This window comes from Eulemur rufifrons, chromosome 30 (genome assembly GCF_041146395.1).
Source record: "Eulemur rufifrons isolate Redbay chromosome 30, OSU_ERuf_1, whole genome shotgun sequence".
Taxonomy (NCBI): Eukaryota; Metazoa; Chordata; class Mammalia; order Primates; family Lemuridae; genus Eulemur; species Eulemur rufifrons.
Window position 1 is genome coordinate 114041032 of NC_091012.1, and position 7393 is coordinate 114048424.

At 34.5% G+C, this 7393-nt stretch overlaps 1 non-coding gene across 1 annotated transcript; it reads right to left on the reverse strand.

The window, feature by feature from the left end:
• Positions 1-414: 414 nt before the first annotated feature.
• On the reverse strand, positions 415-517 carry LOC138379276 (U6 spliceosomal RNA). The gene has a single exon (XR_011232054.1). It is a non-coding gene; the product is annotated as a U6 spliceosomal RNA (small nuclear RNA).
• Between the last annotated feature and the right edge of the window lie 6876 nt (positions 518-7393).

Consider the following 7393-nt stretch of genomic DNA (forward strand, 5'->3'; position numbering starts at 1 on the left):
TCTATTTCTGGTTATTCTGGCTAGTGGTATATCAATTTTATATTTTCAAAGAGCTAACTTTTTGTTTTTTTGATCCTTTGTATGGGTTTTTTGGTTTTCATTTTGTTCAGTTCTGCTCTGTGTTTTGTTATTTCTTTTCTTCTGCTAGCCTTGGGTTTGGTTTGCTCTTCTATATCTAGCTCTTTGATATGTGATATTAGGTTCTTAATTTGTGAGCTTTCTATATTTTTGATGTAGGCATTTAAGTCTATGAACTTTCCCCTTAGGACTGCTTTTGTTGTATCCCATAGATTTTTGAAAGCTTGTATCTCCTTTGTCATTCAGTTCAAGGAATGTTTTGATTTTCATCTTAATTTCATCATTGACCTAAGGATCATTCAGCAGTAGGTTGTTTAATTTCCATGAGCTTGTTTAAAAAATATGGAATGCTTAATGAATTTGTGTGTCATCTTTGTGCAGGAGACATGCTAATCTTCTCTGTATCATTATAATTTTAGCACATTTGCTGCCAAAGTGAGTGCTATTGCCTGTGCTTATGGTGTCATATCCAAAAAATCAATGGCAACACCTATATCAAGAAGGATTTCATCTATGTTTCCTTCTGGGATTTTTATAATTTCAGGATTGGAAGATTTAATATTGTTAAAATGTCCATATTATGCAAAGTGACTTACATATTCAATGCTATCCAAATCACAATCTCAATGGCATTGCTTCGAGATACAGAAAAAAAAATTCTAAAATTCATGTGGTGCCACTAAAAACCAAGAATAGCCATAGCAATTTTGAGAAAGAACAAGAAAGCTGGAGGCATCACACTACCTCATTTCAAAATATACTACAAAGCCATAGTAATCAAAACAGTATAGTACTGGCATGAGAACGGACACACAGAGAAATGGAACAAAATAGATAGCCTAGAAATAAATCCATGCATCTACAGTCCAGTGATCTTCAACAAGTTTTCCAAGCATACACAATGGTGAAAGGATAGTCTCTTCAATAAATGTTGTTTTGGAGACTGGAAATCCATATGCAAGAGAATGAAATTGTATCTCTATCTTTCACCATATAGAAAAATCAGCTTATAATGGATTAAAGACTGAAAGATAAGACCTGGCCTGTTTTTTGATTGATTCCGTTTTTCAGCATTCAGAAGTCTTCTTATATTTCTTTTTCTAGTACAAGCTGCTGATATGAGTGATAAAATATTTAAATGTTTTGGCATAAAGATGATAAAACAAAAGATACATAGCACTGCATCATGTGATACATATGTTATGACTATACTCTCCTCCTCTTTCCCTGCATTTTTTTCATTTTACTTTGGATAATGGATTGTGGAATGTTGAAATGAGTATGAAAAATTTGGCTGGAGGATGCAACCTTCTCAATGTACCCTAACATATTTCCTAGGGCGGGAGTACCCAAGTCGATATGAGGAGTGATTGTCAGAAGCACAGAGGTGGCCTTTGGCATCCTAAGCATAATGTCAATGTGTCCTTTGGAACCATGTGTCATGTAGATTATGGGCCTTCCCCAAATTTCTTGCTTACCCTAGCTCATCTTTTTTTTTTTTAATTTTGCTGATAAGGCTATTTTGGGATATTTATTTTTAAAAAATAATTTTCTAGGTCCCATTCCACACCAGTTGAATCATACTTTCCAGAAGAGGGCCTGGGGATCTGTGCTTCCTCTTTTTTTAACATAAATTTTTAGTTTCAGAATAAGACTTAGACTTCTTAAACTGTAATTTGTTCTGATTATAATCATTTTTTATATATTAAGAAAAGGAAGAATTTTTGTGGTCCTCTGGATTTTGGTGCAGTAGAATTATAAATAGTTCTTGTTTCATTTATTTTAGAATTATTTTCAACAATTATATCTTTACCATAACAATTAACTGAACCTGGCCAATTAGTTAACCACCTGAACTGCTGATAAATTTGTAGTTTATAAACTTTTAATTATCAGAGGAAATTCAGTATAATTTACACAGAGGAAGTATACTATAATTACATTCTGATTTTAATTTATTCAAAATGATGAATTTATATTATTCACAATTTATTCAAATATATCTGTTTATGTGTTACTAGGTTTGTGTTCATGGAACTAGAATAAATATGCACCTGATGGCATTAATATTTAAACTTCTACCATCTAATTTGTGAAGTCAGTGTTTATAATTTAGAAAGAGTCTTTGAATTCTGAATATGAAAACAGAGATCTTGAGTTTCTGTAACTTGCAACTTATAACCCTGACTGATAGAGTTCTAAATCATGGGGAACCAGGTTAGAACTTTCAAATATCATCTGTAGGCAGCAGGGACCATTTATGATATGTAAGGGGGTTGTGACAATCACAGAAGTGCTTGAAGAACATCAAACTGTCAGTGACATGTAGCATGAACGGGAGGAAGATGAATCTGGAAGAAGAGATTTTGCACCTATACAGTGCTGCTGGCCGTGTTGCGTGGTTCCCAGCGATTCACCTCATTCAACCCTCGCCGTAATGGAGGAGGAAGCTGTATCATTCTGATCTGACAGAACTGAGGACACGGCTGGGGGAGATGAAAAGCACATTTGGAAACACTGCTTTAGACACTCTGCAAGCTAACCTTGGAATAAAGCAGGCTGTCAAGGAGCTCTGTCGTCACCAAGGATTTCTGTCATTGCTCCGTGCTTTGGCATTAGGCAATCAGCCACATGGAGAGGCCGCCTAAGAAACAGCCCTGCAGCGCATTGCTGCTTTCCTGTAGGATGTTGTCAAGGACATGATCTATTTCTTTACAGAGGGTCTTCTTTGTGCTAGAGAAACTTCTCTCAGGTCTCAGTGCCAGGAAGAGTGGTGTTTCTCCCCAACTCGGGGTCTGATCTTGGGGACAGTGTGAATCGTCTGTCCAGGCGTGTCCCCCTTTATTAAGTATGTGAGACCTGGCTTCACTTTCTTTCTTTATCCTCCAACATCGACACAATAATATTTACTTTTTAAAACGTTCTTGACAATGAATATGATGAAGACAATTTGAGGAAACTGACGATAACTTTGTGTCAATTTAGTAATCCTGTTTCCTGCAGGAAGATACCACTGTTCCCACTAAAATGGAAAACAACAGAAGGAGGAAGGAATAGCGGTGAGGACAGAAATGAATGGCTTAGGGCCTCTGTATGCTGAAAGGGCAAACTAGAATTGGTGCACACCTAGTTTATTTGAAAAGACTTTGTAAACTCTCATTACTTTATTCTTAGCATTTATGTGTTCTCCTCATTCTTGTTTCGTTCCTGTTCCCATTTAATATTTCCTTTATTTACCTGTCACCTTCCCTCACAAATATGGTATATGTCTGGGTAGTTCCTTGACTATTTTGTTAACAAACAATAAACTTGGATTTTTGGATAAAAAAAAAAAAAAAAGAAAAGAAAACAGAGATCTTAAAACTTAGATTGTTTTATAATTCTAATTTCTTTTAAACTATAGAAAGCTGTTGAAGGTAAAATAGAATGAAAGTAGTGATATGACATTTAAGGAAGGCCAGGGCAAAAGAAAATCAGGCAGTTTCTATTAATGAAATGGATTCATAATTGATCTTTACTGCTATGCTGTTAGTTTATTTTATACCTTTGTGTCTGTGTGACCCTTTTAGATGTAAAATAGTCTCAGCAGGTAAAAATTGGGGCAATTTTGATAACATGGGATTTCCTTATGGTAAAGTATCAGAAATCATTACAGTGCTTAACCAATCTTACTAAAAATAATGAAAATTTTTTTATCTTGTGCTAAGATTAAAAATTAGTGTATTTTAATTTCCAAATGTGAATTGTACTTTAGTAAATAGTTCTTCTAGATACCTAACTCTTCAGTCCCTTGCATCTTCTGAATTAAGTGGCTTCTTTGTGACATAGATTTTGCTTCAGTTACTTGAACAGATTTTTTTTCTTTTACTTTTCATTTTGAATAATTTACAGTACCACATATTGCAATCATACTTCACAGCAATGTTTTAGGTATCAACAAAAAAATTGACTCAGATTTATGAACAGCCATAACTGAGTCTACTTTCACAATTTGAAGTCCAATATAAGAATTCTGTCTCACATTTTAACATGTTTTAAAATATAATATTCTGGAGAGTGCTTAGATCTAACATTACAAAATTATATAAGTCATAGACTCTAAAGTTACAGGCAAAGGTATTTTCTTTTTTATGGTAAGTTTGCCTTTTCAAAAACAAAATGGAATGTACAAGTATTTATAATTACTTGCATTTAAAATTTAATTTTTGGTAGGAAAGGAAACTTTGGAAGTACTCATCTAAAATAATTACCAATTCAGCATGATGTATGTAGCATGGTCTCAAGCATTAATGATTATTCTTTCTTATAAAGTTTCTTTTATTTACATTATTTACATTTCTAATACTGAACTTTCCCAGTTCCTCTCTCATGCCTTCCTGTGATAAAAGAAACATAAAGAGGCCAAGACATTGAGTGTTGGGTAAGGGAGAACATGATCCAACACAGAGCAATCGGGTTGCTACAAATCAACTCTCAAGGAATAATTCAAAGCCATTCATTGAATGGGTTGGGGATTTACTCATATGTACCTCTGTGAAAACTGTCTCCAAGTTCAAAGGCAAGAAGGGCAGTATTTAAAAAGGCAAAAGCCACAAAGTTTCTCAAGGAAAAAGACTGGTCATACAAGTTTTTGTTTTTTCATTTGGGAACTGGCATGGACTGACTGCTGAGCCCCAAATACATATGTTGAATGGAGATAGAACAATCACAATTTCACCAAAAAGGCTGTTTTTCTGACAATGCTAAAGATCATTTTCTCCTTTTTCTGGGGTCCTGATTGCTGGTTGCATGACACTTCCAGGCTCTGGGTCATGTAGCAGAAAAACCTCTATGCACTTGCTCAAGGCTACTGAAAATTTCCAGAATGCTATCCGTCATATCCACCTTCTAAACATAAAACAAAAGAAAAGAAAAAGGAGGAAGGGGAGGAATAGGAGTGCGCCCTCACTCTTTTAGAAATCTTCCCAGAAATACCACAGAACACTTTTGCTTGTAGCCTATTAGCCAAATCTTAATCAGATGACCAAACCTAGCTGGAAGAACACTAAGAAACCTCCCTTCTCCCTAATATGACTAAATAAAATCAAGGTTTTGTCAGTGAGGAGGGAAGGATAAAGGTTATTGGGGTAAACAATCAACAGTCTCCTCCATGAAGGCACACAAAAATGACTTTTGTCTCTAATAACACAAAATTATCTAATATTTCATCAATCTGACATAATAGGCATAAAAGTTCTTTTGATCTTTAAATATATCTTAATAAAAAATACTTGGTAATGCTACAGGATTACCTTTTTCATAACACTCTCTTTAATATTTGTCTTTGAACAGAATTTCAGGTACAAACAAAATGTAAGAGCGCACATTTTAAATCATAACCAGAATGGAAATACTGCAGAGTGTCTTTATGGTTAACTTTATTAAGTAATCTAAAATGTAATAACATTACATTGTCTTAACAGAAACCTTAGTGTTGTCTCTAGGTTTAATCAGCAGGGAAATCCTAGGAAATAAGAAAAGGTTAAAATCTCATATCATATACTGACTGAATTGTTTTTATTGCTTCTTACAAATATTCGTATTCTTGTCTTTAGGTACATGATGATATTGTACTTCCTTATGAATGTAGAAATTTAATGTGAACCGATAACTTATTGGGCAAAAAACATGGGAGAGGAAGTACTGTACATTATTTCCAAATTTAAGAGCCATTAAGCACTAAGCAATTTTTCAGGTTTTCTTCTGCTACAGTGATTGCAGAAGCACATGGAAATTAAGCATCCCTCAGCATGGCTGAGTACATCTTCTCCATCTATGATGGACATGTAGTATGAGTAAGAAAGAAACTATATGCTAATTCACTGATTTTGAAGGTTGTTTTTTACTGCAGCATGACCTAGTCTATAGTACGTAATACTCCTCCTCAGAGTAACTTCAGCTAACATATCCCTAATGAATATATTGTCTCTTCTCAAACAGGCCTTATGGTACTAAAATTATCTTTTAGGTGTTGCTCAAATATGAGAGAAATTGTGATTAAAAACAGAAAAGCCTCTATAAACTTTTCTTTCTCAGCAATAGATAAATATTGAAAATCTTTGAAATGGTATGGATGATAGACTTCAAATTCATCACACATTTTACTTTATGGCAATATAAAGCACTAGCATAAGCAAGAACAGTTAACAAATTCTTATTCTAATTAGTCCCAAAGGAATTAGCTGGTGAGGATCAGTAAAAAAGACAGATTTTAGCCACAATTTAAAAATTGGTCAATGGATCAGCTGTGCTCAGAAATGAGCCCTCTGGAAATAATTTCCTACAGTATGATCTGCTGTTTTCACCAGCAACATTGAGTTATGCATTCATTCAATGTATACATACTAGGTGGTACCTCAAGAACTCTTTTTAGTACAGGGAAAATATAGTAATGAATAAGTCACAGATCTGGTCCTCAAAGAGCCCACCATCATCTAGGGAGAAAAACCCAAAACTACACATGTATGTTTGCAGTTGTACAAGACAGAATGCCTTTGGAATTATATATTATATGACAAAATGCTGTATGAGTTGATAGGACAGTCATTATTTAGATGTTATATAGACCTTAATGGAAGTGGAAAAGGCATTTAAGAATTATAAAGTACTAAGCCCTTTTTCATGCATACATCTTCTGTTGTTTTTACTTATCACATATATTGGGCTCTGTCAAAATGAATAAGATCCTGATGGCCAGAGTTTAGGAAAGAGGAAGAAGTTCGTTACAAGAAGAGGAAGCATAGAAAGAGAGAATGGCAGAAACAATGGGGGGGGGGGCAGGCAAGGGAAGCACAGATATATGTGTATGTATATGGCCTAAATGGCCAGCATAGCAGAACACAAATGAAGGTTAAAATGCTGTTGGAGTGTTTATCATTCAGCTTTGTAATTATTTTTTGCAGCTATACATTTCATGGCAGAAAGTACGTACATAAACTTTGGGGCTTCATCATTCATTGTTGTAATCCAGAATGCATTGATTGAGAATGGTCAACTAAGTGGAAGAAGGCCTTAAAAGAGATATTTTTGTGGGTCCTGATTCTTGCTTAAAGCTCATCAAAAGCTGGATTCTAGAAAATTATGATTTTAAATATTTTATTCCACTACACTGAATAATTACCAGCAATTAGAATTAGGCCGGTCTCTAAGGAAGCTCTAGCAAATCACAGGCCCTGTGTATATACTAAGAGTAGTAATCTGCCTTGATCTTCTTGCTTTATATTAGGGTTTCTTGACTTTTTAAAAATGCCATCAGCCTCTTTGGCAGTTAGATGAA